This window comes from Cupressus sempervirens, chromosome 1, assembly GCF_028749045.1.
Source record: "Cupressus sempervirens isolate cs-2001-9-10 chromosome 1, ASM2874904v1, whole genome shotgun sequence".
Taxonomy (NCBI): domain Eukaryota; kingdom Viridiplantae; phylum Streptophyta; class Pinopsida; order Cupressales; family Cupressaceae; genus Cupressus; species Cupressus sempervirens.
In genome coordinates, this window is record NC_143118.1 from 684,278,108 (window position 1) to 684,305,751 (window position 27,644).

Below are 27,644 nucleotides of genomic sequence, written 5' to 3' on the forward strand. Positions count from 1 at the left end.
TTAGGTGTTATTCATTCCTAAAGTGTTTTAAAGAAGGGTTTCTTTAATGATGTCAATGATCAAATATGTAAGGAAAAGTGATATAAGACTCATCCAAATCATTCCATGCAATTATAGAAAGGACGAAAAATATTGTTATTATGACCACAAAAGTGAAAACAAAGCTATCTATAGACATAGATCTTGATTGAAATATGAATTATCATTTACTTGCTTCATCGTGAATACAATAAAAAATAAAGTTATAATATGCTATCTGCAAACATAGGGCCTAATTAAAATGTTAATTATCATTTAGTTGCTTCATTGTGAATACAATCAAAAGAAAGTTTCTTGAAGTTAAAAATTTTAAATTTATATATATGTTAAAAGTACAAGGCACATGATTAAATTTTGGATTCTAGAAGTCTTCTACATACTACATTTGGGAAAAATGATTGATAGGTAACTATTGAACAAGTCTTTCATTCATTAGGATTTCAAATTTTGAGACTAATAAACTCAAAACTACATCCATATTTCAGTATCTTCTTAAATTAGACTTGCAAACAAAGCAACAAGACCAATCAAGAAGTCAAAGAAAGAATAATCTAGAGGTCTTCATTAAATAAAATGGAGAAATTCAACTAGTAAATTTGATAGAGTGATATTGTTTAGGTGTGATCTTGACTAAAATGTGAATTATCATTTACTTGTTACCATAGATAGATTAATTCTACTATTATTTAGGTGTGATCTCATTAGTAAAAGTTAAAAGTATATTTTGTATACAAGTGTACAACAGAAAAGTGTAAATAGAAAGGAAAAATGAACAACAATCTGAATTGGAAGTTCTCATTAATAAGACATTTGGTTTTGTGTATTTCCACATAAATATCAGAAGAATGGAATGTGGGATAGTAAGAAGACACTGGAATATGAAGGTTGCAAAAATACTATCATGGAAGATCAAAATATTATTTTCAACAAAGAAATGATAAAAAAAGCACACAATGATTTATGGTGTCAAATGACATAGTACTGCCATTGAGTAGTTGTCAAGAGAACATCCCCTCACCTCCAATCCCTAGCTAGCATATATGCTCTTGTGCACTATAGAAATCTTCCTATGTGGACATGAGAGATTGTTGGAGATGATTGAATTCAAGTGTTTCCATTTTGAATGCACCAAATCTAAAGCTTCTTCTTGGCTTCTTTTTTGTTAATTAGGAATGAACACCTAGTTAACATTGTTGTAATTAAAGGTGAGGAATTGTGTTATTTCCATATTTAAAAATATCAAAAAAATTAAGAATAAAGGTAAATTTTGAAAATAGAGATAGACAACCCTTGTACCTAGTGAAATAACCAATAGTAGTTTCTTTCCTAAATACATGCATCTAGTCAAAGATAGGAAATTATAGCTAAGGTCAATGAATCTAATATAGGGCATTGAAAAAATGTAAACATTGTCATTCACAATGTTTTAATATTTTGTTAGTGTTTGAAATGTAAATATGTATGTTGTGACATCGGTATAGAAATTTGTATTATTCACTTATTAGTTGTAAAATTTGATATTACTCTCATGCTTAGGTGTCCTTGATAAATGTACTTCACAATAGAGGCATTCAAAATGATTAGAGATTTTTGAATTGCCACATGCTTTCCTTTGTTACCTTTTTTATTTTGTACAATATTTGGTACGAAAAGAAAATATAAATGTCCATTACCTATGGACTTATTTTTCAAACTTGGCTACATTTCTTTTGCATGTAGATATGAAAAATATTAGATATGAAGAGTTCATTTTGTTATGTTAGGGCTAAGAAGGGTATGGAGGCCTATTGTTCTATGAGTAGTAACCTAGGAAATGGATGATCATTGATTGTTCTTCACTACTAAGCTATTATAAAGTGAAGAAGGAAATTATAACACAACAAAAAAGGGAGATAGTTGGCATGATGTATTTAGCATATAAACCCAAGCATTACTTATTGGTTACACCATTTATATTATATGTAGATCACCAAAAATTGATTGATGGATCTGGTAAGCAAGCTTGTCATTTAGGACTAACAAAGTGGAGGGTCAATGTTAATTAGAAAATTCACATTTAAACTCATTGTTTGGCCAAGGAATAGTCATGCCATAGTAGGAAAACTATCCATGATAAAAGTTTTAGGAATACTTTAAGGGTATAGATAAAGACTTCTTAGGTGCTCTTTAGTTCCATATCTAGCTAGTATGAGAATACTAGAGATTTCTTATCCAAATATTCATTATTGAGGGACATATAGAATGTGGATCAAAGAAGATTGGTACAAAATAAAAGAGCATTTCAATTGGTCAATGTGTTGTACAAAATGGGGTTTGACTAATTATTATAATTATGTTTCATGTATGGAGTGTATTTAAAGAAACATGCAAAGGTATATCCATTGGCCAAAACATTGAATACACTTCTAGAAAGTAAATGGTTGCCACCTCCAAGCCAACCACCCTACCTAAGGACATCAATATAATTAACCTTCATAAAAATAAATAGAGCAATCACAAATGTAACATTAATGAAGATACATAATCTCTTGCACTAACTAGGAACATCAAAATAGATTCTACTTCTAAAAATATTGATAAAGAAATGTAATTTAACATCTATCATCCATACATGCTCCTTATGTCACCATTCTAAATTACAAGCACTTAAGGAAGTTTCTACCAAAGTAGAAGCAATAAAAACATAAAGCTCTTCCCTTCTTTGTGTAATATAGTCCTTTATATAAGAACATAAATTAGAGCATGGTGTCACACTTTGTTCATTTCACTCAAACATCTTATGAATCAAAATCATTGAAATATCAGGAATAAAAGAGTTCTAAAATTTTATTAAATACTTTACAATGCAAAAAATAAAAATCAAACTTTCTTGGTTAGATATTTTAAAAATGTTCAACACCATCTTTGCTTTCTAGGAAATGGAAATTCTATAAGCTTTCCTCCAAAATCTTAAATTTCCTTAACTAAGTAACTGAAACATCAACCCATAAACATCTTTTGAGGAAATTCAGTTCTAACTATGTGACCACCAGTCCTTCGACCCCAAAAAGTTTCTGTGAACTTGAAGTTTGGGGAAGAGAAAAATGATGCATAGTTCTCATGGGGAATTGCAACATTGTAAAGATTCAAAATTTATTTAAATTCATGGAGATGCCTAATATGTGTGCTCTAGAAATTTTTATGCTTTGAATAAAATTTAAAAATGCAATGAAAACACTATAGGTACTAGAGGCACCTTGTCTAGAAAAGAAGCAATATATATTTAAAATTAGTATTCATTTTGTCTACATGAAAAATGTACATGGATAAGACAAGTATTGAATAGGTGTGGGGTTAATACCACTAGAAATTTAAACATGGAATAAGAGAGTGGAGTAATAGGTTCATCATTGATGTCAGATGGGGTGTCATCCATGTTTGTTTTAGTTTCAATTTTGATTTGGGGATGGTCTTTTTCCTTGGAAAATATGATTTCCCAATATTTTTAATGGAGATTTTCTTGTATGTACAAGGGATCTTTTGAGAGGACTGTTAAAGCATTCATCACACAAGAAGACCTAACATTGTTTTGCGCATATGCATTGTCATATTGCTACTTTTGTTTTAACCTGATTGCTACTATTTTAGTTTTATCTATCTACCTAGGAAGAGCTACATGGCCCCTATCAAAACCGACAAGAATATTGATGATTGAACCATTCAAGCCATATTGTTCTCTTTTGTATCCTAATTGTCTAATCTAGGCAAAAGAAATGTGAAGGGAGACAAGTGTTTCTTCCAAAGTAGTTAAGGAGTGTACAACATCAATACAGTTATTGCTTCTAATGTTTCATGGAGCTACAAAAGATGGAAGGTCAGTGCAAGAAGTTGAGTCTCACTTTTGGCCAAAAAGTGGAAGCAATTTTCCTATTTCTGAAATATATTGTCCATTGATGAGAAAATTTGAGCCATTTAGATATTAAATATAAAAAACCTTTAGAAATAAAAATTGTAGTGCTTGGGATCTTCTTTTTGAATATGTCATTTATTTGTATACCCATATGACAGATTATTTTTTTGTATGGATCTTAAAAAACCACTTTTTCAAAATGCCTATTTTAGGACCATACCATGCTCGTGTACGAACACCATAATTTGACACAACTAAATGAATTTTTTCAAATCCTTTTTTAAAAATTATGTAACACACCAAAGATTGATGAGAATATTTTTTTTTGAATTTTTTAATGAATATTTTTTAATTAATTTTTAATTGATGATTAAGCTAATTTCTAAAACCTCTCATGTACAGACCCAATAATTTAATTTTTTTAAAACTTTAAAATAATTCTGTGAGGATTGATGACATGTAAATTAATTTACAAAATATGAAAAAGTTAAAAAGTTACTAAAGTTTTAGTGAATGTCACTATTTAATGTTTAAGGATAGTTTTGATTAATAAATAATGGAAAAATAGAAATTGAACTCATAATACTATAAAATTTTCATTTTTGAAATTGGAATAGTAAAACCTATAATGCATTTTTTTTGTCAAAAAATTAAATGGGGACAACCATATAAAAATTACAACAATCCCTCAAATTTTCAATTAAATGCCTTAGAAAAAAAAGGTTCATAAATGCATAGGCCTAGTGGGACCAAGCCAATGCCATGTCTTTCCCCAAGGCAAAACCCCATGTAAATTTGTGACTATTCTAAATTCCCACCCATGTCACTAGAATCGAGCACCCGATTTGTAATTCAAAAATTGGGTGCCCAATTTGGTTTTAGCCATTAACTAAAACAAGCACCCAATTTATAATTGGGTACCCAATTGTTGAAATATCGAGTACCTAATTTTTAAACAATTGGGTACTCGATTCTAATCTACCCGTTGGGCCCCAAAAGATGCCCCACAGATAAATTTTCAATGATTACAATGATTGAATGATATTTTCGATCTGCAACAACAAGTTTTTGTCATAGTTATTATGTTTTCTTGTCTCTTCTACAATTTGCAACCTATTGATTTAAATTCAAAACAAGTGCAAACATGGGATCAAAACAATGAAGAAAGAAGAAAATAAAAGTTATGACAAATGAGGAGATTGCAACAAATAAAGAGAATGAAGCATAATGTCAATTAGAGATAAGACAAAGAATTAGAGAGTTGAGTAATGTTTCAAAGGAGAAAGACATTGAGGATACCACAATGGAGGAAGAGGTTGAAGAAGAGAACTCAATACAAGGAGATTTAGGTGCACATTCTAATAAACATTCAATACAGGTGTGCCTCTAAACCCTTAAATTTTTTCTTATGATGAAATTGGTGATCTTTTCGAAGTAGTTTACAATTTAAACAATTTAGATTTTCTTCATGAGAATAGATTGACAAATGATCATGCAAAAAAAACTCGAATAAAAATGCATGCCCTGAAAGAATACCAAGAAAAAATGAAAATGAGATTCAAATTCCAAATAATAGTGAAAATGAAATGCCAATTGAAAATGACAATTGTATGAGTGTAGACATGGAAACACCAATTACTGAACAAACATGTCAAAATGATACTAAAGTGCTTGAACATAATTTTTATTTTTCTAATGATGTGCTAGATAATCTTGAGGGATTGGTTTCATGAAGATAAATTAGGACACATGCTAATAGATTATATAGACATTTTATTAATAATAAAAAATTTTGGTTTCAATGTCAGTTGATGTTGCAACTAATTAAAATGTCTAAAATGCAAAAAGTAATGAAAAGGTTAGGAATGTATGCAAAATCCAAGAATAAAAATGAGTCTTTAAAACAAATTGTATCCATTGTTGCTAGTTCCTTTGATGTTATTAGAAAGAAAAGTTTCTCTAAAGATAAGAATGCAGCATGATGAGTAATAACAACAGCTTTAGTTAATAAATTAACAACTAACAAAATATTGATTAGCAACATGAGTGGATATCTTAATGTGAATCATAAGACTTTAGAAAGAGCTATAAAGAGAAGGGTTAACTTTGAATGTGATTCAACAAATATTTTGTGGACTTCTAGTAGTAGATTCCTAAGATGTGATATGAAACTTACTAGTGAAGTCAAAAGTTTGGTTGAATTTTTTTAGAATGATAATACAAGAGTATAACCTAATTCAATAGATGTTCTTAAATTGAGAGTTAGCTAAAAAATACATGATCCACATCCTAAACACCTTTTGGACATGACTCAAACTAAATTGTTTAAAAAATTTATAGATGGTAAGGTGTTATCTATTACCATTAGGCAAAGATATTTTCAAAACTGTAAACCATGGTATGTAAGGATTAACAAGGAAAGACTAAGATGTTTTTGTTAAAATCATGTTCAAATTCCTTACCATTATGATGTATTTCGATCTATACATGGTATCATGCATAGTAAACAAATATTGTAGGAATGTGGTATACAAATACCACCTCAAACTATAAAGGATTTCATATCAGGTTTGTTTTGTAAGCCACCTAATGATCAATACTTTCTTTTCAATGCATTTCTTTCTGGTTCATGTGATATGTGTGGCAATCTTTCTTTGTTAGATGAGTGTTTGCATGAAAATGGTTTGACTACTTTTGGATAACAATTAATTGATGTAAAAAGATTCAAAACTATTGAATATCCATTGAAGAATGGGAAGATTGGAAGAAGGTGTGATCTAGTTATAGATAAAGTTAGTTTTCATGCATATATGGATGAGTTTAAGAGTGTGATCATACCAAAATATGTTAAACACTCTCAATATGCTAGATGGCTTGATGGACAATTTTGAATATGTAAGAATACAGTTCCAGTTGGTACTATACTTTCAGTTGTTGACTTTACAGAGAACTACACACTTGCACCACAAGATGACATACAACCACAATATTACAATTTAGTATAAGTAACAATTTATGTTCATATAATTTATAGGCATGCACTTGATAGTACAGAGGAGAATCTAAAAATATTGAGAGAGTACCATTTCTATATGAGTGATATAAACTTCATTCATCTAAGTTTTTCCAATATTATTTCAAGGTCTTTTATGATAATTTAAAAGAGAGACAAATTCAAATAGCACAACATTGGATATGGTCAGATAATTGTACAGGACAATTCAAGAATGCTAGAATGTTCTATTGGTTGAGTAGGACACAGAGGCAAACTAATATCCAACATGTGTGGAGTGTTTTTGAGGTTGGACATGGTAAAGGAGAACATGATGGTGCTAGTGCATACATGAAGAGAGCCCTTAGTAGAGAGCAATTAAAATTTGAGAAAAAAGCCAAATTCAAAAATGCACATGAGATTGTCAAATGGTGTAACAAATATGTATACACAAGATCAAGTCAAATATCTAAAATCAAACATTTCTTCTATGTAGTTGAAGAGAAGAATATCCTTTCAAGATATGGCTATGATACAATTAGCAGGTCAGCTAAATGGCATTCATTTAGGAGTTCAGATTCTAACCCTTGGACTATATGGACTAGGGAGATTGCTTGTTTTTGTCAGTTTTGTCTTGTAGGTGAATGGGAAGAATGTGAGAATACAGAATGGGTTGAAGATGGAAACAAAAATCATTATTAGCTACTAACACACATTTTCAAGATGATATAGTAAATGAAGGCCAAAATGTTACTTTTGCATCAGAAGACTATGGTCATATTTTAGGCCTCCTACAACCTGATATGCACAATTAAATTAGATTTTGCTATGATCATGCTTCAATTTATATTATTTATTTATGTACATGTGTCATTAATATAATTAAAGTACATGTCTTTGATATAATATTTATATATGTACACATGTGATTAAAGTGTTTATGTACTTTATCTTATCTTGTAGGACATGTATTTGTTGTTATTGCACATAATGATAACGATGAACAAATTGAGTATTGGCTAGCTAGATGTGTGGAACCTAAGAAAAAATTGATATGTCATCAAGTAGATGATGATGGTTTTGAGTATCCAATTGGGTTTGTCATTGTAACTGGCACTTGGCTATGTATATACCTAACGAGAAGAAATGGTTTACTAGTATTTGAAGACTACCAATCCAAAAAGAAGATTTTACACTATTCTCATTTGGTTGTGGAAATGAATATCAAATTAGAAAGATACAAAGGGAGACCCACCAATAGGGTATTATGGACAATTTCAATGGACGAGCACGAGACAATCATAGATGCATTGCAAAAGAGAGAGGATGCAGATGGTAGAGTGGGATGACTACATTTAAATCAAAGACATGTAAGTTTTTTCTTTATTGTTTTTTTTTTTATATATGTACTTATATAATTTAATTACATGTATGTATGTGTTGTCAATAGAAAATTAGAGAACTTATATATATACCTCCTATTCAGGTCTCAATTACAATTTATGCAAATTTAAATGTTAAGGTGGATAGAACATCAACATCTTGTGCAACTACACATAGTGAGTACATACAAATTACACATATTTACATAGTTTAGATAGCTCATATTAATTTATGCTTTTATTAACATGTGTTTTTGTTTTACAATTTTATTAAATACAGGACCTCATTTGAAGATATGTGTTGAACAATTTTATATTTTGAGTTCACTTCTATTAATGTCATTGACATTCTCAAGTACATATATTGTGAAACATGTTGTAAACATTTAAAAATAGGAGTTTACTTCTATTTGAAAGTTAAAGGTGTGCACTTGATATTTTAAATTAATTGTCAATTCAAGTAATGACCTCCTAATTTTTTATTACTTTTACATTCAAACATGTTTAAATTAATGTTTTTGTATAAATAGTTAAAATTATTAAAATTATTGTTTATGTACCATATACTTACAAAATGTGTCATAACATGAATAAAATATGTCGCAATAAAGAAAATGGTTCATACTTACAACATGATAACATAATAATATATACTACATACACTAGCATGATAAGAAGTCAAAAAAAAATAGTACATGGTCTAACATGTCATAACATGATCTATGAAGTCAAAAAATACATATAATACGGTTAATTGTCCTAATACAAAGTGTATCAAAATAAAAAATATGTGTCATAAAAAATCAATCTAAAGGTTCCAAAAGGACCTATTCTATCTAATGTGTAGTCCTCTTTAGTCCATGCAAAGAGGACTCAGATGGATCATTCTATTTAACATGAGTTGTCTCATCATGTGGGACACCCCATGAGGTAGATGGATCATCCTATGTAACATGAGGTGTCTCATCATGTACATGCTTAATTGAAATGGGTTTCAAAATCTAGCTTGGAAATAAATTAAATATTCACTACATAATAAAAATAATACCGGGTGTCCCTCTGTAATGGGAGGAGGTGCATTGTGAAAGCTACCAAATGCTGTAGCGATGAGGTCCTATAATTTACAATACACACATTTTTAAAATTTGATAAAGAGCATAATGAACTATGTATGTACGTAAATCTCAATACTAACCTCAAAGGATGATGTAGGTACCTCCATCTGGGTTAGTCTCATACTCTTAGCAACACTCATGGCAACATAGTCCTAAAATTATGGATACATGTTTGTTGAGTCAAAATTATATATACATTAATTACAAAGTATGTAAACTAAAAATACATAATTTGTACACTACATCTATTATAAACCATTAGAACATGTATATATATCATACCTAAGTAGTAGGTAATGTTAAAGATGTGTCTAAAGATGGAGCAAAAAACAAACTATACCAAGGCCTCTCTGGATAAATACAATCCATCTCTTGTTTGTAAAACCAAAACACATAAAATTATACACATGAATCAAAGTTGAAGATTATAAGTTAATATCAATGCACATACATAAAAATAGTACAAATTATTTGTCTTAAGTCAAAAGTTCATAACATATGTATTTGAGGTTGTGCCTCAGTGGTCAATGGATCAAGACCTGTACTAACATAAAATTGTGTAGTAGCTGACAATCCCTACAAGATTAGATAAAAAGAACATATGAGCACATGTTATTAAATTCAAGTTCAAATGTACATTATTTATAGTGTAATTCAAATGGCATACTGTATGAGGGATGCCAACATCTGTAGGTCTCAAAAAAAGCCTATACTGCCTCCTAGGAGGAACAACATCATCCATCCTCTGTTATTTTAAAATCAACATACATTAATATGGTTAATACAATTACACATGTATGTAGAAAGTAAATAATTATGTACTTTATTTAAATTTTAATTAAATTTTTACGTGTTGATCCTAACTATCTCTAGGCTCTCCTTGCATGAGCTCAACAAATGATGCCACATCAATATCATCACTACCATCACCATGGGCAGTGTATGCATCATCATCAAAATCAGCACCCTCAGCATAATGGTCATCATGTGCTGCATCAAAATCACTCTGGGGGCCTTTGCATATATCTCCACAACTAGTACAAATGTGTCCAAGTGGACAAATATATCTTGCCTACATCCACTACTCTGCTAAATTACCCAAAAGGGAACTCAATGAGGTAAAAGAAGATGACACTACTTGATGATACTGTGGCGCTAGGACAATTGGTGCAGGAAGAGGTACAAGAAGCTGAGGTTGTATGTGATTCCTCGTTCTATCACATAGCTTTACCCCAAGCCTATCTTGAGACATCCCTCCACCAACCCCCTAAAATGATCTAATATCAAAATAATTATGTTTCAAACCCAATTCAAATTCAGCTAATAGCTTCCTAATGAAGCACATGGGTACCTCTTGATTTGCATGTGGTGGATGGTAAAATACCATCCTCCACTACTCCTAAAAGTGTATTGATATATGTAGATGCATGCACCATCTAATAGAAATACAAGGCTTCTTCTCACTAATCTCTTCACTCATCTTAGTGTTTACAAAGTATCTTGTAAAATGTCATTTGACTATTTTGAGCTTATGGACCTCTCTATAGGATAGGCCATCAGAATAAAAGGCATGCATGTTTTGCCTCCATAATCTAAAACTATCAATATCAGAATCCAAGTATTGGTATAGAGTGAATGATGCCTTGCATGCTATCCGCAAGGTGTAGTAGGTGAGGAAGGGGGTGGGCCTCACACCTGATAGTCTCAATATCTTGTATGAGGTTGCTAAGAGTACACCGCATGCTCTCTTGTAGATCCTCTACGGTAGGTGTTGGAGGAGGACTAGGTGGTAGTGGAGGTGGAGGTGGAGGTGGAGATGGAGGGGGTGGAGGAAAGGGTGGGGGAGGAGGAGGGGGTGGGGGTCGGTCCATCAAATATAATCTATATATATGTTTAAACAACATAAAATATCACAAAATTACTATTTAATAAAATAAATCTAAAATATCAATTATATAAATGCACAAATCTTTAAAACCATATCAATTAAATAAATAAAGTTAAACACTTAAGTAAACTTTAATGTTAAGGCCAATTGAACATTATACCAAATTTAAGCCTAATCATAAAATAATACTCTAAAAAACTATATTAATAAATCAACTTAAATGTGAATTCTAAAAATATCTTATATAAGTATGTTTATGATTATGCCATAGCAAATTTGTACGATTAAGGTTCAATAATAAAACAATTACGATTGAACGTATAAATAAGATTGTGATTTGGGTTATAGATATGAACATGTTTTTGAAAAGTATCAAATTTCATTATGATGTATACAAGATAGAAATATCTTTGTTATGGTTTTGGTTTAGGTCTTGATTTATTTTAAAGAGGGAAATCCATATATTTTGTGATTGTAGGTCTTGAAACCCTCAAAACTAGGGTTTTTGTGATAAATGGAAAATTCCTCTTAATCCCACCATGCAAAAATCTCATGCTTGGTGAAATGGAGGGTTTCTACATTTTTTTATTTTTTATTTTTTGTTAGCATGGCACACAAGGATTCCATGCTGTTTGGAAAGAGTTGATGGCTTGACATCCTCATGTAACTAGCCATTGTGAGAAGAACTTGGTGTGAATAGTAGGGTTGAATGAATTCTAGTGCCCAACTTATGAGGGGTTTTATTATTGTGGGTCATAATAGACCATTTAAAAAAATTTCAAAAGATGGATTTTTTTTTCTCATACTAATCCCTTCATAAGAGCATGCAATTATGCCTAGAATCAATAAAAACATGGGGTTGGTAGAAAGATGATTATTTGGTGGAGTCAAAATCTAGGTTTTTGTAATCTCATAGTACTTTGAAAAGGGCATCCAATTTTGTGGTTTATTTTTTATGTCTTTTGGAACAATTTTGAATTAATTCCAAAATACCCTATATGAAGGGATAATTGCTATTAGGTCTCTACTAGACATAATTGGAGGAAATACTAGCTACTTGGGACTACAAGGGCTATTCTAAAGGGTAAAATTGGTGTTGTTGAGTCACTAGAACGGTGTTGAAGATGTCTTTGACCTATGATGTCCTTGGAAAGGTAAATATTTTGAAATTCCAAGGGAAGTGTCTTTCTTTGAACCTAGATTGTAAAGCCTTGGTGAGACTCACCATGTGAAGATTGGATTGTCTTGTAAGAAATTCATTGTAGAGGACCATAAAAAAGTGCTTTATTTGATTATACCTAGTGTATAGATCTAGTGATAGGATTCCAATAGTGATCCTAAAGGGTGGTTAAAATCTAGGTTGTGTGTTTGGGTCAAACACCTTGCCTTCATGTGTATTAGAATATTAGGATTTGACACAAGTTTGTCTACATAAAATTGTTTTAGTTCTTCCCTAATTGAATAGAAATGGAAATCCTAGTGAACGTAAAGTTATTGCATATCCAATGGATGTATCTCCTCCACTGGTTATATTAAAATAGAAATTTGTGTCCTTGTAAGTAAGGTGATTTCTATACCAACAAATATAAAATGTTGACCATCTCTCTCTATTTTTCTAGTAGATGTGCATAAAACAAAAGGTTCCACTTGTCTCTGTATAAGTTATTCTCTTCCTAGAATGACAATCATTCTCATATTGATAAATTAATATTAATTATTAACAAAGATATAATATAACCTATAAATTAATATTTCCATGTACACTAATTATACATTCCATAAGTAAATTATATTCTAGCTGCTATCCATTCTAGTAGTGACACTCTACACTTAAGGTGTCATCATATGATATGTTGATTAGGATTAAACTCATTTAAGACAAAAATTGCTTTTCTTAGGGGTGATTTTGGAGAATAGTATTAAAAAGGTTGATTTTTAGACATGACAGGTAGTAATTTAGATACAATGCATGTGAACACTATCATTATCACATTTTTGTAGTCCTTTGGATCTTAGTAAACCAAAGGAAATGACATTTTCTCTATGAATTAAACTATTCAAAAGGGTTTCTCAAGAGATTTCTAAAGAATTATCAAGTTATATGTAGAAAATAAAAGGAGGTGAAATTTTTTTCCCTTCTCAATTAGGTGATGTTTCAAGAATTGAATAGAGGTGTCCATGATGGTAAGATTCAGTGCCCTTTTCTTTAAGAAATTGTTGAACCTATTAATGGACAATAGAAGAAGGTGGTCGCAAAAGTAATGGTTTCGAAAGGTCTTTTTAGTGAACATGAGGAGGATATAGTCAAAAGTAACCAAAATATTGTTTCTCCCTTTAGTATAAATTTTAGTAAAGAGGTTAAGTTCGAGACTCATGTAGATTGTGACCTTAGATGTTCAGTGAAGATTTGTGTAACCAAGAATGTGTATCAAAAAGTGGTGTTTACTTATACGCAACTTCATGTTTGATTACTAGATCACAATTATGTTTTGTGTAAATGTCATAGTAATAGTTAGGGTGATAACATGATCTTAGTTGGAAGATATTATTGGATGTCCATGTGTTTTACTTTCTTATGAAAGATTGGATTCTTTGTCAAATTTATGACACCATAGCTATGTCCAATGTGAACAAACCTCGTGCTAAAAGAATCAAACACACATCTAAAGATAAAATCCATATCTATTGAAATGTATTATCTACATAAATTATGGTGAAAATTTAAGTCCTACATATTGTGTGGAGAAATTAAAAGAATATAAATCATATTTAAATCTCATTATCAAGAGAAATATTAACAAATTAATATAATTAGATTATAAGTGTACAAAATAAGTTTTTCTTGAAGTATTATTTTATATTTTACCATTTAAGATTTAAATATTTCTTCAACCCAATTTAAAATCATTAACTAAAGTTTTCAATCCTAGGATTAAGATTACTTTCCATTATGGACCTACTATTATGGTTACTTGGCTAGGGATCAAGTGTTAGACCTTTAAGATTTGAAGTTACAATTAAAATTAGGGTTTAACATTTAGAATTAAGTTTATTAATGGTTAGGGTTAGGTTTCTCAATTTTAATTATATAATTTGGTTAAAATTTTAATCAATGTTAGGGTTAGGCTTAGAATTATGGTGAGAGTGAGATTTTACATCAAGGTTAATACTATGTTTATAGTTAGTTTGTAGTTTTATTAAAAAAGATATTTTTTTAAGGTAAGGGAGCACATTTTGTAACACCCTGCCAAGGGATCCAAAGAACTAACCTAAATTTTTACTAAGTAAGCAATAACATACAACAATACATCATAACAGACTACATTCCTTAAGGATCCTAAGACATTGACTCACATTTAATTTTTAAATAATACTAAGTAAAATAAATAACACATCCACATGAAAGAATAACTACAAGTTCAATCCATTTAAATAATATATATTTTTTCCGAATGCCAATTGGAAAATTAATTTGGAATGCACAATCATCCATTGTACATGTCACAAGTTATGAAAGGCTGAAAGAATATATATTTATAAACTAGATTACATCATCCCTTTTTGATCCATGAAACAAAGTACAATACAATAATTAAAATCATTAGATACTTAGTTTTGCACATTTGGATCCCTTGGTGGGGTGTTACACATTAAATACTTAGTTTTACATGTTTAGTGTTTAGATTAAATCATTGTACAGTTATGGTTAGGTTGAGGTTAGACTTAGGAATATATTTACTTTTACTTTCTTTGTTATATGGTTTACACACTAATTTATAATTAATTACTATTTAGTTGAAACAAATATAAAATATTGAATGTAATTACATGTTTAAACAATCTAATTTACATCTATCTAATCATTCAACATTGTAATTTTTATTAAATACATCGAAACATCTAAAATAATAATTTTTAAATGAACATCTAAAAATTCAAAAAATTAAAATATATGAAACTATTTAAATGAATAGATACAATAATCTAAAGATAATACTATTAACAATGAAAATTTACAATTTTACATATTAAAAGTGAAAAAAATAATAATAAACTGACTGAATTATAAAGTGTAAAACTGAAAATAATGAAATAAAATAGTAGAAAACAAAGTAAAATTCATGGTACGCCAAAAAAGAGCAATAGGGTGTCAATAGAAATTCAAAAAACAACTCCTATATTTAGCTAAAAATGGGCTCACATTTTGCAAATAGTAAAAATGAACAAAAAAACCCTCCAAAAATTGACTTTTGTAGTTTTCCACAATCGAGTACCCAATTTTTAAAACATGGTTCAGGATCTCAATCCATATTCAAAAATTGGGTACCCGATTGTTTGAATATGGATTGGGTGCCCAAACCATGTTTTAAAAATTAGGAACCCGATTCTAAAGAAATTGGGTACCCATTTTGTGAAAGTTCCAATTCCACAGAATTGAATTCTATGAAATTGTGACCCAACTTTGTGCTCTTACCCTGGGATATTTCCATTTGTGGTTGCTTTTATATATTTCTTGTAAATGGGCTGGCCTATTTGAATTATTTTGCTACTCATGTCAATGAGAAGCAAAGACAAAGCATAAATAAATGTTTCCTTGGCCTCATAGAGTTCTTTTTGGAAATATAGAATTTCACATAGAGTGCATGGGTGTGTAGGAGTATCATTTATGCTTCATAGGTATCGGCTAGTGGTTTTTCTAATTGTATTATTTTTTGGACTTGTAGAGACATTGTTTTAGGTGGATGTCATGGTGTTGTCTTCTAGATTGTGCATCTTCTTTTCAATTGTGGGTATAAGTTTCTTTGTCCAATTGTGGTTTTAATTCTATTTCCATTAATGTTGTCAATGGATGTTGGGACATTTTCCTATTACATATTGATATTTTTCAATTTCCATAATGATTGTCTTGTATTCACATTTTTCGTAAAATGGTTGGAAACTTTTGTATTTTCCACAAATGTTGAGGAGGAATTGTTTGACTTGTTTACTATAGATGGGTTGGGTATAACTTGTTTTAGCATGGGTGCATTTTTGTTCATGTCATTAACTAATTCTTTAGTTAGTTGGAGTGGTTTGTACCCTTTGTTTGTTGTGAAGAAAATTAAGTTTATGAGTTTTCTTAGTTTTTCTCAATGGCTAAATACTTCAGGTTTATGTAATGGACTTGCCTTCCATACATGTATAGTAGCATGACATGTGTATGAGAGCCATAACAAGAAAAATTTAGAATCCTTTAGGCCAGTTCCAACATGGGACATTCCAAGCCTTGGAATTAATAGTTGCATTTGGATGATATTGTTGTTATGCATCGGAGTAGACTATTGGAGAGTTGGGAATTCTATTTTTGAAACCCTCATCCTATGCAAGTAAGTTCTTTTCTCTTGAATTCTATGTAAATCATAAAGCATTGATGGGTGTAGCTCATGTTTGTAACAAGCTAAAGCTTCAACACAACCATTGTGAAGGTTGTGCAAGAAATGGTTGAGAAGCGCATTACAGAGCTCATTAGGTGTGTATCAGACATGAAGCAGAACATGGATTGTGTCAAACAAACAATTTAGTTGGAGTGGTTCATAATGACACTACCCTTTGTTTGTTGTGAAGAAACTTAAGTTTATGAGTTTTCTTAGTTTTTGTCAATGGCTAAATACTTCAGATCTGTGTGGTAGATTTGCCTATCATACATGTATAGTAGCATGAAATGTGTAAGAGAGCCATAACAATCAAAATTTAGAACCCTTTAGGCCAGTTCGAACATGGGACATTCCAAGCCTCATAATTAATAGTTGCAGTTGGATGATATTGTTGTTATGCATCAGAGTAGACTATTGGATTTTGGAATTCTATTTCTAAAACCCTCATCCTACACAAGTAAGTTCCTTTTTCTTGAATTCTATGTAAATCGTAAAGCATTGATTGGTGTAGCTCATGTTTATAACAAGCTAAAGCTTCAACACAACCATTGTGAAGGTTATGCAAGAAATGGTTGACAAGCCCATTGCGGAGCTCATTGGGTGTGTATCAGCCATGAAGTAGAACATGGATTGTGTCAAACAAACAATCACCAACTTTGAACGTGAATGTATCAATATCAAAGCAATGTACTTTGTCTAGCACCTCATCAATTGATATTATCTTTGATTTCTCATGCGGTCTATATGTCTCTACTATAATTGGGTTGTCTAGAATGTGACCTATTTTGGGAGACTTGGTTGGAAACATAATTTCCTATTGGTTACACATACAAAATTAATATACAAAAATATAGACTTCTTTTACTATCACTATGGGAGCCACATCAACATAGCAATGAAAAAGAGAAAGATAAGGAATATGAGAACTTAGTATGGAATCATGGTATCCATGGAATGTAATGGTAACAATATGCAAATAGAAACTTGACAATATTAGTTAATAAGTGGGTACAAACCTAGCAAAATATGAAACCACAATCACTTGTTGTATATTGAGCACAACAACACCTGTAGAACAAGGAGAATGTCATATTGGAAAAATAAAGAGGTATATCAATGAACAATTATAATAATTTCTTAAATCATGGTCATTATAATTCTAAGGATAAATAAGCACCAAATTCTTTTCTTTCATTCACTAGATTAGCTATCTTATAAATTCTATGTAGATGATTGAACTATGTAATAAGGATTAACTAAATCATGATAAAAGAACAAAGAAGTGGTTAGATAACAACAAATAAACTTAATATTTGTAGTTCAACTAATTCAACAACATCTTAGAAATTTGATCAATTCTTGTGTCACCAATTGAAAATATAAAATTCATTATTCCAAGCATATTTCTACAAATACAACCTATTTATTCATTTGTTTAAGCATGAACGAAAGGTCAGTAACTTTTGAGGTCCCTAACAGAGAAGCCTTAGGACAGACTTGGTTGTGGCACACCCAATGGTTAGGTTTTCTTAATTTGGACTCACTTGACTTGGAAAGATCTTAAAAGTTATTTTTTATTGGTGAGCACTACATGATTTGTAACATGTGTAGTACAATGAAAGTTCATAGATAAGCATTTCCTCTTTAAAATTCTTATTCCTAGTTTATTGATGTTTGATGTATCTACATACATAATTTTGAAATGCATGGAAAATTAGTGTTGACATTCTTGTTAACTTGTTCATTTTTTTATCAGATATATTTTCAAGTGCATCTTTATGACTTTCAAATTTGAATGGGACATTAGCATTCTACCTCTTAGATCAAACCGCCTATAGATTTTCTAGGTAATATATATTAGGCACACAAGAAGCTCCAGATAAGTGGCCAATATTGAAGACCATTTCATTCAATATATGAACCCTTGTAGATATTTAAGGTCTATATCGATGTACAATGAAATATCCAAATGTTAAGTTATATGTTTTCCCAATAAACACTAATTACCACAGTTATTAATTTTTAATTTTATAGAAATGTATAAACTAAATGGAGTTATATACTTTTCTTAGATGATATGGTTGGGAAACTTTAGCAAAACCCTATGAACTAAAATGAGTTGTAGACTTATGTAAGATCATATCGAATAAGTTTCTCATGATTGATATCTAGTATGAATTTTGAGTGAAAATAGTCATAACCTAATTGTTGTTAGAAACATTCCTATGTTTTACATAGTTGGAAAAAATAAAGACCATTATGTAACAAAGGAGAAGCTATGAATAGTGAATGAACTCAACTCTCTTGAATCATGATGGTTCTTAGTAAGGAAAACCGATCATATGAAATTATGTAGAATATGACTAATGTAGGACATTTGTATTGTAGTTTGGGTTAGTTCTCCATTTGCTATCTTTTATCATTTCACTTGTTTACTTTTTTTTTTACTTCAACGCATTTGAAGTAGGTCTATAGTAACAACATCAACATAAAAGAAATAGATATTATGCTAGAAGAAAAAGCACATTTAACAATCATAGCATGAATACATTTACTATTGCAATGAATACAATACTTCTAAGAAGCCACAATCTTGTTTTCAAAATAGATTTCTACATAAAAGTTTTGATAATTGATTGGTAATTTTCCTTCCTTTTTTGTAAGCATAGTTCAATGTGGCAGCTACGATGCCAAAAAAATTTCCTCTTTGAATTCCTCTTCAGGCTCTTCTATTTCATCAATTCTTGATCTATTTTTGGTAGAACTATGAACTCTATTGTACTCAATAATTATCTCCTTAGAAAACATTGAAGCAGTATGACCATAGCCAAAAAGGAAGTCCCTAATGGCTAAGGGTTTCCCCTTAGTAGTGTGGGTCTTAGTTTTCATGTACACCCCTCGAAATTGGACTAAATGAGCCAATTTTTTTTTTTTTTTTTAATCATAGGCATTTGATGATGCTTGAAACTAGCTCATTAGCCAACATTGGCTCTATGTCCACTTTTGGTATGATAAGAGTGGTTGCATTAGGTCCTCTTGCTTCAATGTGTGTGTTGCATGACTGAGTAGAAGTCTTTCTATTTCTTTGTTGTTATCTTAAAATGGCTAGCTACATGAAATATGCATACTAGTGGTATTAGAAAGAGAAATAATCTTTTTAGCGGTCCTAATATTGGTATCTTTTCTTATACATATTCCTAATTACTTTTAAAAAGAACATACAATTGCCAATATAAATTAGTAACAATCTGGGCAGACTAGATACAATGGATAGAGGGGTGGCTAATAATATTTTCTCTTGGCTAAGTGAATGTGATTTAAAGGAGTGAGGTACATATGTTGTCAACTAAAAACTATAGTAAATTAAATGAGCTTATTTATTAATAAATCTTCTTAATTAAGTTTAAATTTATTTTATATTTCACCATGTGACACTCTAGATGGAAGATTCTAGAGTTGACCTTGACCCTAACTCGAGCTCTAAATTTCAAGGTTCTATGATTTTTGGATGTTGTGTTTCTAAAAGAATTATTTTGACACTTTCGGGTCAGTTGTTTTGGTCTCTAAAATGGTAAACTCTTAAATAGCATTTAATATAGTTCCATTTGTAGGGGTATGGGCCCAATAGGAATTTATTTCTCATATGTTGGCCTCTTGAGGAGTTTGTGCCCTACATCTCTATAAAAGGAAGTCTTCCTCTCTCATTTCAAAGAGATCTCTTTTCATAATCTCTCCATCAAGTTTTAGAATCAATTATCCATCTTCAATCATTCAATACTTCAATCCTTCAAGCATTCAATTCATCAAGAAGATCTATTAGTAGCCATTGAAGGATTCAAGCTCTATGAAGCCCTCTTGTTAAAGATTCATCCATTTCCATTCAAGCTTCTTCCTAATCTAATATCAATTCAAGATTGGTGTGGAAGTTTTAAGATAATTGATTGGAGACATCCTACATCCTATTCTACATTCATTTGGAGTATATTTCTTAATTTCAAACCCTATATTAGGATTTCTTAATTTCAATATTAGTCTCATATATTTACATCCCATATCATACGAATTTATATGTATGTGTATAATATTGGTTTAGGGTCTCTTTCATGTGGATTATTCTAAACCCTATTCATCCATATTTTACATATTACATTTTGGTGAATCCAACAAGCTTAACCCCTCTCTTTTGTGGAATTAGATGCCCTATTGTGCTTTTGGTGTTAGATTTCCCTTCATATTATCTTGTGTTTTCACCTTCATATTACATTTTGGTGAGACTGACAAGATTACCCCCTTTCTTTTGTGGAATTAGATACCCTATTTTGTTTTTAGTGTTAGATTTCCCTCATATTATCTTTTGCATGTTCACCTTCATCTAATATATTGGTGAACCCATGATAGACAACTCTTTCTTTTTGGTGTTAGATTTTCATTTTATGTTAGATCTTACATGCATATAAAAGTATATTTCTTGTATGCTCTTTCGTTTTTCAAAAATACCAAAAAATTGCAAAATTTTATCAAAAATACAAAAATATTTACATTCTGGCAAGATGAATGGCACTCTGGCTATCCCAATTCTTCCATGAGGAATTGAATCCATATCACCTCCTTGACTACCTCTATAGAAACAACATACTCTCCCTTTGTAGTAGATAAAGCATTAACATTCTGCAACCGAGAAACCCAGCTCATTGCTGCCCCACCAATAGTAAATACATAACCTATAGTACTTTGCCTATCAAATCTAATTCAACATAGCCCTATAGATTAGTAGTAGAGCCCCCAAAATATAAACACTTACTAGATGTTCCTCTCAAACATTTGAGAATCCATTTAACTCCATTCTAATGCTCAAGCCCTGGATGACTCATATACCTATTAAAAACTCCCACTACATGTGCAATATCTAGCCTAGTACATATCATAGCATATATCAAACTTCCAAAAACTGAAGCATAGGATACCTTGGACATCTTATCCTCCTCTTCTTGTATCTTTGGACACATCTCCTTAGTCAGCTTCAAATGACTGGGTAAAGGTGTACTGACAACTTTAGCATTCTCCATAGAGAAACGTTGCAACACCTTCTCAATATAATCAACCTGAGACAATGTTAATTTTTTTTAATTTTCATCTCTATAAATCTTCATACCAAAGATTTTTTTTCTTCCCACAAATCTTTCACAAATAATGAATGTGCGAACTATTCTTTTAATGCCTTAGTGTGATCCATGTTAGACCCAACTACAAGCATATCATCAACATGTAAACATAAAATAGTGTATTTTTCATCGTTCAACATCTTAAAATAAATGCAATGATCTAAATGAGACTACTATATCCATGCTCATGCATAAAACTGTTAAAATTAAGATACCATTAACGAGGTGCTTGCTTCAAGCCATATAAACTTTTTTGCAATTTGCACACTAAGTTCTCCTTACCTTTGACATCAAATCCACAAGGTTGTACCATATATATCTCCTCATCCAAATCACCATGAAGAAAGGTTTTTTTAACATCAAGCTTCTCTAAATGTAAATCTTTAGTAGCCACAATACTTAAAATAGTGCAAATAGAAGTCATTTTAACAATAGGAGAGAATATCTCATCAAAATCAATACCCTTTTCTTGTGAAAATATTTTTACCACTAACCTAAATTTGATATCACTTTTTAGGATTAACCACAGATAGAAATAAAAAATTACATGCAAATGTAACCAATATTTGAAAATAATAGACTGCACAGAAGAGAACACAAGAGACAAAGATTTAACGTGGTTCACCCAATCCCTGGGCTATATCCACCAACAAAAAGTCCAATATTATTATTATCCAGTGATTCCAATCTGCAATCCCTTACAACTTAATACGACCACAAGAAGCTACAATATCACCATACATTATGAAATTGCTAACCCTAAGCCATTTTATACAACATTTTTGCTACTTAAAAAATTAGGGCTAGAATATTTCATCCAATAGAAAAATAGTAGCTAACACCTTTTACAATATAAGATCATTTTTGGCTTTGAGGTATTGCCCCTGAAAACCCTCACGAGGCTATTGCCCCTTGCCCCCATCCTATACTATGATAGAGAGCACACCTAGGGCACTGCCCCTTGACCCCATCTTGGGGGCACCTCCCCCAAACCTTTGTAGAAATAATCTAGGGAGAAATCATGTGGAATAAACTTCCAAGTCTGATTAGGCTCCACATCACAACATGAGGAACTAGATATAGAGATAGATAGGGCATAGGGATAGGAACTAGATCTAGAGATAGATAGGGATTAGGGGTTTTTGATAGAGAGATAGGAGGGGAGAGTTAGGCATTAGGAGTTGGAGATTTAGAGAGAGGGGTTAGGGATTAGGGATGTGAGAGAGAGAGAGAGAGAGAGAGAGAGAGAGAGAGAGAGAGAGAGAGAGAGAGAGAGAGATAATTTTGAAAGCTTAAATACAACACCACTTTAACATACTTGTGAGAGCCCTCCAAGCTATTCTAGCATATATGATTTTCATTTTATGTATGCGCATGTTCTTTCTTCATCTAAGATATATTTTGTGACCTTTTTTTCCTTTTAATGTCTAAACCATGGGTAGGGCAACTGATATGGATATGAAATATGTTTTCTTTTCATATACTATTTTTCCTTTTTTTAAATCTTAGCGATGAATGTGCCCTTGTTTTCACACTCCTCATGCATTGTTGACCTTTAATACTATTCATATTTTTTGATGTTTCCATGGTATTCTCTTCTGACATGACATCTCAAATTGATACTTAGTATTACCGAGTTTTAACACTATTCTATTATCTTTATCTTAGTCATTTCACATGACTCATAAGGCTAGGATTCTACACCTTATCAATAATATTTTACAAAAAAATCCTACCTCAAATACTCAACACAAGGAAGCTCAGCAAAGCCATGAATACCTTGCAAAAACCCCACATCACAATCGTGACATTTCCTACAATGGGTCATTGCATTCCATCTCTAGACTTAGCTAAAATGATTTCTTCATACTCTCTATGTGTTAGCTTTGTCACCACTCACACAATAGAACACCATCTATGAGGTCTTGTGGATGAATCCCACCAGCTCTCTACTCATTAGGATATTCGACTGGTCTGCTTGGCTTAATAGGCACACTGCAAGCTTTGACTTCCACATCGCTCCCTGTGGGTCCCCCTTTTAACTCAACCCACCCTTCTTTTTAAACCACATCATCTTCTTTTTGTCCCCGTTTCTATCTTGATAAAAGTACTGCCATCAAAATATGACCTATCCACATTTACTAGCCTTTTCTTCCCCATGTATCTTTTGTAATAGCTACTGAATATTGTATCATTACTCCAACCAGGGGATCCAAACCAAAGCACATTGCAAAGTAGTTTCATAGGACCCATTCCCCCTCTGTAATCTCTTATATCAGGTAATAAACCCAAACCCATCCGCTCTTTCAACTGTAACATAGTTAATTTAAGATACTTCCAAAAATTTATATAAAGTATTGATGGTTATCATTACAGAGCATTTGGGGAAATTAAAAAAAATTGGGCGTTATGCGATCTGGGGTTTGAAATTCTCATCTAACAAGATATAAAGCCAAACCTATCTACTCTTTCAACTGCAACACAGTTAATTGGAGATACTTCTAAAAATTTATATAAATTCTTAATGGTTATCATTATAGAGCCTTTGGGGAAATCACAAAAATCTAGGGGTTATGCGATCTGGGGTCTAAAATTCTCATCTAACAAGATATGGGTACATTTTGTATTCTAGTCATTCAAACAATTTTGTGTCAATTAAATCAATATTTTGGATTAGAGAATGAAAAGGTTACATAGATCTATTATTGTTTAAACCCTATCCCATCTGCTCCTTCATTTTTTCATGAAAATAAATTGATCATTTTTCATTAATATTATAAAGAATTTATGTTAATTTTTTTTCCAATAATTTAGATCACAGAAAAAAAATGTCTCATAGATCACTGTGATAATCGATCTAATATTGTTGCAGATCTTCCAATATTCACTCTCGTTCTCCATAATCAGTCATAAAAATAAATTGACAAAGACTATTATACTTGATAATAGATCTATTATTATTGAAGCTCTTCCACTTCCATTTCTAATCGTACACTATAGAATCTGTCTTGAAATTAAATTGATGCAAATTTTTGAAATTTGCAGGGAAATCACAAAAGTCTGGGGGTTATGTAAACTTGGGCTTGAAATTCTCATCAAACAAGATATGGTTTGCTTTTACATTTTTGTGTATAATAAAAATCTCAATTATGTGGTGAAGATGTGCTATCCCTGCTTGTTGTTGCTTGTATTATTTCAAATCTCCTTTCTTAGTTGAGTAGATTTCTAGAGATTGGATCTACTTAAAAATAAATTTTATCCAATAAAATAAACACAAAAAGGGTAGGGCATTTCCGTAAATTGTGTTGGAAATGATTGAAAAGATCATGAGGAAAATTGTTGGAATAATCATATGGAACTAGAAAAGAATGTTTTCAATCATTGTTTTGTCATTGATGTCAAACTTGCTACTTGCAGGAATGACAATTGCTTTAGTGATCCAAATACTATCAATTAGTTTATTGACAAGGAGGAGGCAATTAATAAGATGTAACTAGAACACCTATAGAAAGGTTGAAGTTATGATGTTGTAATGAAGTCCAAGGATCAGCTAAGTCATTGATGAAAAAGTGTGTTGATGACATACTCTAAGACATAGAGAATAGACACATTGAAACATATCAAAGATGTAAGGTTTTAGCTAATTCATTTGTAAAGACTAACTAACATCATTAAGGAGCCAAATAGATTCCTAGTTGAAGCCGAGCAAGTGCAAAGTGAACTTCAAATGCCGAACAGAATGGAGTGTCGAACAGAACCGAGTGCCGAGCAGAATCAAGTGCTGAGAAAAATCAAGTGCCAACTAAAATCAAGTGCCAAGTGTCAAGCAGGATCAAGTGTCGAGCAGATACAAGTGCTGAGTAACACAGAGATGTCGAGCATCAGTAAACCAATAGTGTCGAGTTGCATTATTTCAAAAATCAAAGATTCGTCAGATCTAAGTCGACATGGTGGTTATCTAGAAGTCTATGAATTAAATGGAAGATAAGAATGATGAGTTGGTGGCACAGAACACCATATAGAATGTTTTTGGAGAATACAACTAGACTCTAGACGAAGTTTTTTTGATAAGAGTAAGATATGGGGTAGATACATTGTATCCTACCCAATCCATTTGAAACCCTAAAATTGGAGAGGGAGAATTGAGTGGAAAAGGAAAACCAAATTTATATTTAAGGATTCATAAGGTCATGAAGCAAAGAGAGGAGAAGGTGTTCGAGCATAAAAGCATGAAGTGCTGAAGAAGGTGCTAAGGAGAAGAAAGCACATAAACTTTGTTTGGATAGAAAACCACAAGGATGATTGCATTGGCATGATGAGTAAGGAGACTCAAGAAGACGAAGCTTGAGAGGAAGACAAGCTTTTAGAGTTGAAGTGATTAAAGCCAAGCAAAAGGATAGAACTAAAGTGAGATCTGAAATCTGCAAAGTATGTTGTAAGTTGTATTAGATCAAAAAGCCATTATTGTTACTCTCTAGCAATTGTAATAGTTAGTTTAAATTCTATGGACTTAGGTTGGTTTAATAGCCATGAGGTAAATCCTTTAACAGGGTGACATTCCAAGTGAATGTTCTAAAGTCCTTTGATAAGGCCTATTCCTAATAGTTTGGTGAAATCCTCTAACAAGGTCACATTTAACAATGTGTTGTAAGCCTTTAATAGGGCAGGCTTTTAATAGGGCATCATTTTAGAAGAGAGAAAATTAAGTAGCATGTTACTGGTGGTTTTTCTCAAATTGGGTTTCCACATAAATCATTGTGTCATGTGTTGATCTTGCATGTTTTATTGTTGTATATTGATTTACTGTAATTTCCTAGGATGATTATTTTAAGCTTGGATGGATCAAAAGTTTATGGGCTCACTATAATTTGATAAAAAGTATTATTAGGGCATTTGGACCTTGGATAACTGATTTACACCCCCCCCCCCCAGTTATTGTAAAGAATTCTAACAATTGGTATCAAAGCCAAACTGCTAATTCAGTTTAAAAGGACTATAAGAAGGAAAGATCAAAATGCCTAAGAGAGAAGTCCCCAAGCTCAACAAAGACAACTTTGTTGCATGGAAAAGTTTGATGAAGCTACATCTTGGATCTATAGGAGATTATGCCCAAAATTCAATTGTTACTGAACATGTTGATCCAACTGGTACTCTTACGACATAAGATTTGAAAAATAAATTGGAACACAATTAGACAATGCTGGAGATTGCCTCTGCACTCAACTATGCTGAATTTGATGATATCAAAGGATGTGACACTGCATTCAAAATGTGGAAAGCCCTATCAGACATCTATGGAGGAGATCAAAATTTCCAAAGAGCAAAAAGAGAAAGCCTCAGAGGAAAGTTTGATGATATGAAAATGGAGGAAAATGAGAATGCTACTCAATATGGTGCAAGAATAAAAGAAGTGGTAAGTGCAATAAGATGCTTGAGTGGTCAATTGGATGAAGATACTATTAATAGTAAGTTCTTAAGAACCTTGCTCCCTATCTATGCTATTAGAGTATCAAAAATACAAGAATTAAGATGTGTACAAGGAAACAATCTAAGTTTTGAAGGAATAGTGGGTAGACTCACTGCATTTGAGCTATCTAGATTTGACAACTACAAACCTAAGAATGTTGAATCTACTTTCAAAGCCAAGCTATCACTGAAAGATGTTGAACAGGTGAAATCAAAGAAGGAAAGAAAGATGAAATATGTATCCAGCGATAGTAGCACTGATGAGGAAGATGTGGAACAATTGGAAGCACTACTAGC